Source organism: Oryx dammah, unplaced genomic scaffold, assembly GCF_014754425.2.
Source record: "Oryx dammah isolate SB20612 unplaced genomic scaffold, SCBI_Odam_1.1 HiC_scaffold_5, whole genome shotgun sequence".
In the NCBI taxonomy this organism is placed as follows: Eukaryota; Metazoa; Chordata; class Mammalia; order Artiodactyla; family Bovidae; genus Oryx; species Oryx dammah.
The window spans coordinates 105175806-105187794 of NW_024070189.1; the positions used below are offsets into that span (position 1 = coordinate 105175806).

Genomic DNA, 11989 nt, shown 5'->3' on the forward strand with positions numbered 1-11989 from the left:
ATTTGCTGGCATATTGAGTGCAGCCCTTTCACAGCATCATCTTTCAGGATTTGGAACAGCTCAACTGGAATTCCATCACCTCCACTAGCTTTGTTCATAGTGACGCTTTCTAAGGCCCACTTGACTTCAGATTCCAGGATGTCTGGTTCTAGATGAGTGATCACACTATCATGATTACCCGGGTCGTGAAGATCCTTTTTGTACAGTTCTTCCGTGTATTCTTGCCATCTCTTCTTAATATCTTCTGCTTCTGTTAGATCCATACCATTTCTGTCGTTTATCGAGCTCATCTTTGCATGAAATGTTTCCTTGGTATCTCTAATTTTCTTGAACAGATCTCTAGTCTTTCCCATTCTGTTGTTTTCCTCTATTTCTTTGCCTTGATCACTGAAGAAGGCTTTCTTATCTCTTCTTGCTATTCTTTGGAACTCTGCATTCAGATGCTTGTATCTTTCCTTTTCTCCTTGGCTTTTTGCTTCTCTTCTTTTCACAGCTATTTGTAAGGCTTCCCCAGACAGCCATTTTGCTTTTTTGCATTTCTTTTCCATGGGGATGGTCTTGATCCCTGTGTCCTGTACAATGTCACGAACCTCATTCCATAGTTCATCAGGCATTCTATCTATCAGATCTAGGCCCTTAAATCTATTTCTCACTTCCACTGTATAATCATAAGGGATTTGATTTAGGTCACACCTGAATGGTCCAGTGGTTTTCCCTGCTTTCTTCAATTTCAGTCTGATTTCAGTCTGAATTTGGTAATAAGGAGCTCATCATCTGAGCCACAGTTAGCTCCTGGTCTTGTTTTTGTTGACTGTATAGAGCTTCTCCAGCTTTTGCTGCAGATAATATAATCAATCTGATTTCAGTGTTGACCATCTGGTGATGTCCATGTGTAGAGTCTTCTCTTGTGTTCTTGGAAGAGGGTGTTTGCTATGACCAGTGCATTATCTTGGCAAAACTCTATTAGTCTTTGCCCTGCTTCATTCCGCATTCCAAGGCCAAATTTGCCTATTACTCCAGGTGTTTCTTGACTTCCTACTTTTGCATTCTAGTCCCCTATAATGAAAAGGACATCTTTTTTTGGGGTGTTAGTTCTAAAAGGTCTTGGCCTAGTAGTTTTCCCTACTTTTGGTTCTCTGGTGGCTCAGATGGTAAAGAATCTGCCTGCAGTGCGGAGACCTAGGGTTGATCCCTGGATTGGGAATATCCCCTGGAGAGGGAAATTGCACCCCCCTTCTCTCCCCCAGTATTCTTGCCTGGAGAATTCCATGGACAGAGGACCTGGGTGGCTACAGTCTATGGGGTCCCAAAGAGTTGGACACAACTGAGAGACCAACACTTTCATTTTCAGTTTTCCTACTTTCTTCCATGTAAGGCTGAATTTTGAAATAGAGTGCTCATCACCTGAGCCACAGTCAGCTCTAGGTCTTGTTTTTGTTGACTGTATAGAGCTTCTCCATCTTCTGCTGCAAAGAATATAATCAGTCTGATTTTGGTATTGACCTTTTTGGTGATGTCCATGTGTAGAGTCATCTCTTGTGCTTTGAAAAGGTGTTTGCTATGGCCAGTGTATTCTCTTGAAAAAACTCTGTTAGCCTTTGTCGGCTTCATTTTGTATTCCAAGGCCAAACTTGCCTGCTACTCCAGGTATCTCTTGACTTTCTACTTTTGCATTCCAGTCCCCTGTGATGAAAAAGACATTTTTTTTTTTTTCGGGATTTGTTCTAGAAGGTCTTGTAGGTCTTCATAGAACTGATCAACTTGAGCTTCTTCAGCATTAGTGGATGGGCATCAATTTTGATTACTGTGATGTTGAACGGTTTGCTTGGAAACAAATTGAGATCATTCTGTCATTTTTGAGATTGTACTTGGGTAGTGTCACTGCAGATGGTGACTGCAGCCATGAAGTTAAAAGACACTTACTCCTTGGAAGGAAAGTTATGAACAATCTAGACAGCATATTAAAAAGCAGAGACATTACTTTGTCAACAAAGGTCCATCTAGTCAAGGCTATGGTTTTTCCAGTGGTCATGTATGGATGTGAGAGTTGGACTCTAAAGAAAGCTGAGCACCGAAGAATTGATGCTTTTGAACTGTGGGGTTGGAGAAGACTCTTGAGATTCCCTTGGACTACAAGGAGATCCAACCGGTCCCTCCTAAAGGAAATCAGTCCTGGGTGTTCATTGGAAGGACTGATGTTGAAGCTGAAACTTGAACACTTTGGCCACCTGATGCGAAGAGCTGACTTATTGGAAAAGACCCTGATGCTGGGAAAGATTGACGGCAGGAGGAGAAGGGGATGACTGAGCATCAGATGGTTGGATGGCATTACCAACTCAATGGACATGGGTTTGTGTGGACTCCAGGAGTTGGTGATAGACAGGGAGGCCTGGTGTGCTGCAGTTCATGGGGTTGCAAAGAGTCAGACACAGCTGAGTGACTGAACTGAACTGAACCCACGTACTGCATTTTGGATTTTTTGTTGACTATAAGAGCTACTCCATTTCTTCTAAGGGTTTCTTGCCCACAGTAGTAGATATAATGGTCATTTGAATTAAATTTGCCCATTCTCATCCATTTTAGTTGACTGATTTCTAAATTGTCAGTGTTCACTCTTGCCATCTCCTACTTGACCACATCCAATTTACCCTGATTCATGGACCTAACATTCCAGGTTCCTAAGTGATATTGTTTATTATAGCATCAGACTTTGCTTTCACCACCAAACACATTCACAACTGTACATCATTTTCACTTTGACCCAGTTGCTTCATTCTTTCTGGCCCTAATAGTAATTGCCCTGTGCTCTTCCCCAGTGGCATACTGGACACCTTCCAACCTGGGGGACTCATCTCCCAGTATCGTCTCTTTTTCCCTTTTCACACTGTTCATGGGGTTCTCACAGCAAGAAGATTGTAGTGGCTTGCCATTTTCTCCTTCAGTGGACCACATTGTGTCAGAACTCTTCACTATGACCCGTCTGTCTTGGGTAGCCCTGCAGGGCATAGCTCATAGCTTCACTGAGTTATGTAAGCCCCTTCACCATAACAAGGCTGTGATCCATGAAAGAAGGTATTCCATTTATCGAGTAATTTTAAATGATCAAATTCAAATGTTGTATTTTGAACAGGGAAGGTGATATATGGTATGTCAGTAAGAATTTTAAAGGCATGTAACAGTAATCATTTTTTATTATTCACAGTTGCTCTGGATCGAAAATGCAGGCTGATAGCAGAAACAATTTATCTCTCCTATACAAAGCCTGGGGTCTTAGCTGAAAGGCCCAAAGGTTAGAGGGTAGAATCATATGAAGTATCTTTCACTCGCATGTATCGTAGTTGATGGCAGCTTGTGGCTGAGACCTTAGTTAGGGTTGTTGGATCAAACAGCCACCTGTAGTCTCTGTGTGTCTCGTGCTTATAGTATGGTGGCCAGATTCCAAGGGTGAGATCACGTGAGCCAGGTGGGAAGTACCTTCTTGCCTCAGAAGTCATGTAACATTACCTCCACTGAATTCTAGTTGTCATAGCCCCCAGAACCCCCTGTGCAGATTCAAAGAAAGGAAATGTATACCTCACTTCTTGGTGGGAGAAGGGTCAGCATCACATTATAGAGCATGTTATATGGGAGGTGTACTGGTGTGGTCATCTTGGGATAGTAGTCTGCCACAGCTGCCACAGAATTAAAAGTGTACATGTACTTTGAGCCAGTAGTTCAGTCTCTACCAGTTTATCTTTTTCTGAGTAATATTGTTATCTGTTTAGTTTTGGCTCTGCTGGGTCTTCATTGCTGCGCAGCTTTTCTCTAGTTGCAGAGAGCAGGGGCTTCTCTCTGGTTGTGGTGCTTCTCTCTGGTTGTGGTGCATGGCTTTCTCACTGCAGTGGTTTCTCTCTTGCAGAGCACTGGCTCTAGGGCACATGAGCTTCTATAATTGCAGCTTCCAGGTTCTAGAGTACAGGCTCAATAGTTGTGGCATACAAGCTTAGTTGCTCTGTGGCATGTGGGATCTTCCTGGATCAGGGATTGAACCCAGGTCTCCTGCATTGGTGGGGAGTTCTTTACCACTGAGCCACTAGGGAAGCCCCTCTACCACTTTATGTTATAAATACAGGTGTACACATACCCAGAGATATCTGTGTGAGAATGGTCATTGCGCATTGTATGTGATAGCAAGAAACAGAAACCATCTAAATACTCATCAATAAAGGAAATGATAAATAAGTTTCAGTATCTGTTCAATGGCATATATCATGAAGTTGTTAAAAAGAATAAGATTTGTATATGTAGATGTGGCAAGTCTGTACAATACAAGTTAAGCATGATTCAGAATTTTTCCATTAAAAACAAGAATACATATGTGTATGTGCACAAAACATTTCTGGGAAGAAAGACGAGAAACTTTATACCATTACCTATAGGATGGAGCTACTGAACACATCACCATGTGTTCTTTTGTGCTCTTCATATTCTTTAGCATGTGTCTGTTTTCCTTTTGTTTAATGAAATGGCCAAAAGAGCACATGACTGTTAATTGGATATGAATTTTGTAATATATTCTTAAAACATGAATAAAACTTGTCTATAATAGGATTTAGCATGATATATATTTGTTTGTTTTAAGTTTTTTCTGAAGTTTTTATGTTTAATTTGTGCACTGTTTTAAAAATTAATGACATTTAAAAGGAAAAAGAATGTCATTTGGGTGGGAGTGTTCTAAGGCCCAGGGAGATGGGATGGAAGTACAGACAGAATATGGGGTTGCTGTGAGTGTTCTACGTATAGCAGCAAGATGCCTGCTCAGGCTGCCATAACAAAATGCCACAGACTGAAAACAACAGAAATGTATTTTCTCATACTCCTAGAGGCTAGAAGTCTAAGATCAAGACGTTGGCAGGTTTGGTTTCTTCTGAGGCCTGTCTCCTTGGCCTGCAGAAGGCAAGGCGCAAGTCTCACTGTGTTCTTACATGGTCTTCCCTCTGTGCGTGTACATGTCTGGGTGCTAATCTCTTCTTATAAGGACACCGGGCATGTTGGATTAGGGCCCAATCTACAGATCATATTTTAATTTAATTACATCTTCAAAGACCTTATTTCCAGAGTCTGAGAGTTCTAGAGGTTAGGATTTAAACATATGAACTGGGTGGTGGTGGTGGTTTAGTCGCTAAGTCGTGTCTGACTCTTGCAACCCCATGGACTGTAACCTGCCAGGCTCCTCTGTCCATGGGATTCTCCAGGCAAGAATACTGGAGTGGGTTGCCATTTCCTTTTCCAGGAGATATTCCCCACCCAGGAATTGGACCCAGGTCTCCTGCATTGCAGGCAGATTCTTTACCAATTCAGCTACAAGGGAACCCTATAGTTTCACTTGAACTGGATAGCAGTTCAGTTCAGTTGCTCAGTCATGTCTGACTTTTTGTGACCCCATGAACCACAGAACGCCAGGTTTCCCTGTCCATCACCAACTCCCGGAGCTTACTCAAATTCATGTCCATCAAGTTGATGATGCCATCCAATCATCTCATCCTATGCCATCCCCTTCTCCTGCCTTCAATCTTTCCCAGCTTCAGGGTCTTTTCCAGTGAGTCAGTTCTTCACATCAGGTGGCCATAGTATTGGAGTTTCAGCTTCAGCATCAGTCCTTCCGACGAACACTCAGGACTGATCTCTTATAGGATGGACTGGTTGGATCTCCTTGCAATCCAAGGGACTCTCAAGAGTCTTCTCCAATGCCACAGTTCAAAAACATCAGTTCTTTGGCACTCAGCTTTCTTTAGAGTCCAACTCTCACATCCATACATGACCACTGGAAAAACCATAGCCTTGACTAGATGGACCTTAGTTAGCAAAGTAATGTCTCTGCTTTTGAATATGCTGTCTAGGTTGATCATAACTTTCCTTCCAGGGAGTAAGTGTCTTTTAATTTCATGGCTGCAATCACCACGTGCAGTGATTTTGGAGCTCAGAAAAATAAAGTCAGCCACTGTTTCCACTGTTTCCCCATCTATTTCCCATGAAGTGATGGGACCAGATGCCATGATCTTCGTTTTCTGAATGTTGAGCTTTAAGCCAACTTTTTCACTCTCCTCTTTCACTTTCATCAAGAGGCCCTTTTAGTTCTTCACTTTCTGCCATAAAGGTGGTGTCATCTGCATATCTGAGGTTATTGATATTTCTCCCGGCAATCTTGATTCCAGTTTGTGCTTCCTCCAGCCCAGTGTTTCTCATGATGTATTCTGCACATAAGTTAAATAAGCAGGGTGACAATATACAGCCTTGACATACTCCTTTTCCTATGTGGAACCAGTTTGTTGTTCCATGTTCAGTTCTAACTGTTGCTTCCTGACCTCCATACAGGTTTCTCAAGAGGCAAGTTAGGTGGTCTGGTATTCCCATCTCTTTCAGAATTTTCCACAATTTATTGTGATCCACATAGTCAAAGGCTTTGGCATAGTCAATAAAGCAGAAATAGATGTTTTTCTGGAACTCTCTTGCTTTTTTGATGATCCAGCAGATGTTGGCAATTTGATCTCTGGTTCCTCTGCCTTTTCTAAAACCAGCTTGAATATCTGGAAGTTCATGGTTCATGTATTGCTGAAGCCTGGCTTGGAGAATTTTGATCATTACTTTACTAGCATGTGAGATAGCAGAGAAGGGGATGACAGAGGAGATCGCTGGATGGCATCACCGACTCGATGGACGTGAGTCTGAGTGAACTCCGGGAGTTGGTGATGGACAGGGAGGCCTGGCGTGCTGTGATTCATGGGGTTGCAAAGTCGGACACGACTGAGAGACTGAACTGAACTGAACTAAGATAGCAGAATAAATAAAAAGGAAACCACAGTTAGGCACATCACTGATCAGTGTTGTGCAATAGCAATATAATATGTACCATGAATGCAAGCCACATATGTAACTTAAAACTTTTGGGGTAGCAGATCAAGATGCAGAGGAGTATGCTGTGGAGCTCACCTTCTCACCATATATACATCAAAAATGCATCTGCATTGGAAAGACTCTCACAGAACATCTACTGAATGCAGACAGAAGACCTCAGACCTACAAAAGAGCAAGAGTATCTCCACGTAACTGGGTAGGACAAAAGAAAAAGAAATCAGGACAGGACGTGTGCTACTGGGAGGGAGGAAATGTTGTGAAGGAGGAAAAGTTTCTACACACAGAGAAATCTCCTCACTGGTGGGCAGATGGGCCAGGACACAGGGGGGAACTTTGAAGCCTCTGAAGAAAGCACAGTAACAGGTTTGCAGAGGGTAAACCAAAGAGAGAACTATACAGACAGTTGTGTTGACTGGCACTGCCCAGCTTGACAAGCTCATCCATTGGCGTGGTCAGGGCTGGATGCTGAGACTTGGGCTTTGGGAGTCAGACCCAGGGGAGAGCATTAGGGTTGACTGTATGAAGACAGCCAGAAGGTCTAGGGTGTGGTTTGCCCAAACCAAGGGAGTCCAGGAAGAAGCCTGGACCTGCCAGAGATGCAAGACACCATTGTTGGGAGTAATGCAAGGAGAGGGGCAGGCCCTCCAAAGGAGCATATTTCTCTGTGCACTCTTAGGCAGCAGGGTACCACCTTCACAAGCTACAGGGGCAGATGCAAACCACTGCTGCCATCTTAGACTCCAGAGGCAGCTGCAAACCACTGCCACTGCCAAGCGTCCTGTAAAGAGGTGCAGGTTCCTGCTCCCACCTTCCCAAGGGTGTATGCTTGGTGATCCATCACTGCTGCTGAAAGTCCCACAACACAGCACCAACCACTGCCCCTTCCTCCCCAGAGTATGTGCAACCAGCTGCCTACGCTGAGGGACCCAGACTGGGAGCCAACCACTGCCCTTGCCTTGCTGGGAGTGTGGGAGCAGACCATGCACTTGCATAACCCTTATCAAGAGGATAATGGTTGGCACATGCTGAGGAAGGAGACAGCAAATATCCAAACCAAAAAAAGACCTCACATCAAAAAAATATTAAACCCGCACAAGACATGCAGGGGTGTTCCTGCATATAAATAGCCCTCTAAGACTACAGTAGATATTTGTTTTTTTGAAACTCATTGAGTTAGAAAAATATAAGCAAATGGAAGAAGCAAAGAAACCACTGTCAGTTAAAAGACCAAGAGAAATCCCCTGAAGGAACAAACAATGAAACAGACTCTTCAGTCTAACAGACACTGAGTTCAAAAAGGAGGCAATGAAAATATTGAATTACTTAAAAAAAAAAAAAAACTATCAGCAGAAATGCAGATTATTGTAAAAAGGAGTGGAAACTATTAAGAGGAGTCAAGGAAAATTGGAGCATTCATCTGCCAAGATAAAAGCTGCACTCAAGACAGAGAATAGAAGAATGAGTAATACAGAAGAAAGAATAAATGACCTAGAAGATCAAATAATGGTATTTACCCAGTCAAAACACTGGAAAGCCAAATGAAAAAACGAAAGCAATGTGAGAGACAAATGAGATAATATAAGGCAGGCCAATCCACAGAAGGAGAAGAAAGATAAAAGGGGATTGAAAAGATATTTGAAGAAATTATGGCTGAAAACTTCCCAAACGTAGAAAGGAAGTGGATATCCAGATAAAGGAAGTACATAGGGCCCCAAACAAGATAAGCCCAAGCAGACCTACTCCAAGATATATTATAATAAAAATGCCAGAAGTTAAAGATAAAGGATTCTAAAGGTAGCAAGAGAAAAACAAAGAGTTAATTACAAACAAATCCATTAAGGCCACGAGCAGATTTCCCTCAGAAACACTGTAGGCCAGCTGGAAGTGACAAAATATATTCAGTCTTGAAAGAGAATAATTTCCAACCTAGAATACTCTATCAAGCATGCTTATCATTTAGAGTGGGCAAAAAAAAGAATTTCTCAGATTAGCAAACATTTTAAAAATATAACAATACTATAATATAATTATAATCAGGTATTATAATATAATTATAGTCAGGTATTATAATATAAATATAATACCTAAAAGAAATATTGAAACATCTTCTCTAAATAGAAAAGAAGCAAGAAGATATAGGAAGGAGGAAATCACAGTTGGAAAGTAGCCAGTATACAGATTAAAAAAAAAAATCCTATTTGTGAAAGCAATGATTAAACACAAGGAACAGCAAAAGGCATAAAAAAGGGCATCAGAATCATAAAATGTGGGGAAGGAGGATAAGAAAATCTAGATTCTTTTTCTTTCTTTCTTTTTCAGAATGTGTGACTCATATGACTATGAGTGTAAAGCAAGCAGATAAAGGAAGGAGTTAACATACTTGAAAAACAGGGCAGCCATAAATAAAAAACATACAATAGATTCAGAAAAACCAAAAAGAGGAGAGCACAAACATAAAAGAAGTCATCAAACCACAAAAAGAAGAAGAGCAAAGAAAAAACAAAGAATCAATTTGGAAAGCAAGATTTAAAATGGCAATAAATACATCACTTTGCTGATAAAAGTCCATGTAGTCAAAGCTCTGGTTTTTCCAGTAGTCATGTACAGATGTGAGAGTTGGGTGGTAAAGAAGGTTGAGTACCAGAGAATTGATGCTTTCAAATTGTGGTGCTGGAGAAGACTCTTGAGAGTCCCTTGGACTGCAAGGAGATCCAACCAGTCCCTTCTGAAGGAAATCAACCCTTCACTGGAAGGACTGTTGCTGAAGCTCCAAATCTTTGGCCACTTGATGGAGAGAGCCAACTCACTGGAAAAGACTCTGATGCTGAGAAAGATTCAAGGCAAAAGAAGAAGTGGGTGACAGAGGATGAGATGGTTAGATAGCATCATCAACTCAATGGACAGAGTTTGAGCAAACTCTGGGAGATAGTGGAGGACAGAGGAGCCTGGCATGTTGCAGTCAGTGGGATTGCAAAGAGTTCGACACAACTTAGTGACTAAACAACAACAATAATTACCTTAAATGTCAATGGACTAAATAATCAAAAGACATAGAGTGGCAGACTGGATAAAAGAACAGGAGTGTTTGATATGCTGCCCACAAGAGACCCACCTTAGGCAAAGGACTCACATAGATTGAAAGTGAAGGGATGGAGAAAGGTACTTAATGCAAATAGAAATGACAAGAAAGCAGGAGTTGCAGTAGACTTTAAAGACGATAAAGAAAGATAAAGAAGGACACTGTATAATGATAAAAAGGATCATAAGAAGAAGAGCATATTACACTTATAACTTAATATGCACTTAATATGCTGCTAAGTCGCTTCAGTTGTGTCCAACTCTGTGCGAACCCATAGACGGCAGCCCACCAGGCTCTGCTGTCCCTGGGATTCTCCAGGCAAGAGGGCTGGAGTGGGTTGCCATTGCCTTCTCCAATGCATGAAAGTGAAAAAAGAAAGTGAAGTCTCTCAGTCATGTCCGACTCTTAGCGACCCCATGGACTGCAGCCTACCAGGCTCCTCTGTCCATGGGATTTTCCAGACAAGAGTACTGGAGTGGGTTGCCATTGCCTTCTCCATGCACTTAATATAGGAGCACCCAAATACATAAACAAGGGAGAAATTGATGCGAATACAATAACAGTAGGAGATTTTAACACCCCACTCACATCAGTGGACAGATCTCCTAGACAAAATCAATAAGGCAACAGAGAGCCTAAAAGAAACAATAGAATATTTAGATTTAAATAGTGTTTTCAGGACATTACATCAAAATAAAGACAAATCAGAATACACATTCTTTTCAAGTGTACACGGAACATCTTCTAGGATTTATCACACATTAGGGCACAAAACTTAATAAATTTAATTTAAGACTATAGAAATTATTTCAAGCATCTTCTCTGATCACAATGGCATGAAACTAGAAATGAACCACAGGAAAAGAAGTGAAAAAAAAAAAAAAAGACTACATGGAGACCAAACAACATGCTGCTGAAAAACCAGTGGGTCAATGAAGAAATAAAAAAGAATATTTAAAAAGAACCTTGAGACAAATCACAGTGAAAACACAACCATACAAAATCTGTGAGAGGCAGCAAAAGCAACTTGTACAGGGAAGTTCACAGTGATACAGGCCTTCATCAAAAACTAAGAAAACACTCAAGTAAACAATTAAAACTGCCACCTAAAAGAATTAGAAGAACAATCAAAATGTAAAGTCAGCAGAAGGAAGGAAATAGTAAAGATCAGAGAGGAAATAAATAAAATCAAGACTTAAAAAAAAAAAAGTAGAAAAAAATCAATAAAACCAGTAGTTGGTTCTTTGAAAGGATAAACAAAACCGACAGCCCTTTAGCCAGGCCCGTGAAGAAGAAGAGAGAACCCAAATAAACTAAGAAATGAGAAAGGAGAAATCTGATGCTACAGAAATGCAAAAAACCCTCAAGAGAATACCATGAATAATTATGCATGCATGCAGGCACTGCATGCTTAGTCGTGTCTGACTCTTTGCGACCCCATGGACTGTAGCCTGCCGGGATCCTCTGTCAAAGTTGACAACCTAAAAGAAATGGATGACTTTCTAGAAACATACATACCACAAGCTGAATCAAGAAGAAATTGATGATTTGAACAGACCAATCACTAGAAGTGAGATAGAATCTGTAATTTAAAAGAGAAACTACCTACAAACAAAAGTTTAGGGCCAGATGTCTTCATAGGTGAATTCTACTAAACATGCAAAAGTGAATTTATGCTGATTCTTCTCAAACTCTCAAAAGATTGAAGAGGAGGAAACACTCCCGAAGACATTCTATGAAGCCACCATCACCCTGATACCCAAACCAGGGAAAGACACCACCAAAAAAGAAATTTACAGTCCAATATTTTGAATATGGAGCTTCTCTGGTGGCTCAGAAGTAAAGAATCTCCCTGCCAATACAGGAAGCATGGATTCAGTCTGGGTCAGGAAGATGCTCTGGAGAAGAAAGTGGCAACCCACTCCAGTATTCTTGCCTAGGAAATCCTATGGACAGAGGAGCCTGGTGGGCTACAGTTCATGGGGTCCTGAAGAGTTGGACATGACTGCATGGCAA

At 41.4% G+C, this 11989-nt stretch overlaps 1 protein-coding gene across 4 annotated transcripts in view; it reads left to right on the forward strand.

The window, feature by feature from the left end:
* ZNF879 (zinc finger protein 879) overlaps positions 1-9298 on the forward strand; it is a 55005-nt gene extending 45707 nt beyond the window's left edge. For all 4 annotated transcript variants that reach the window (XR_005721165.1, XR_005721163.1, XR_005721162.1 and 1 more), the window contains one exon: positions 9214-9298. The gene's annotated coding sequence lies outside the window, so the exon portion shown is untranslated. The remainder of the gene's footprint in view (positions 1-9213) is intronic.
* Positions 9299-11989: the final 2691 nt, after the last annotated feature.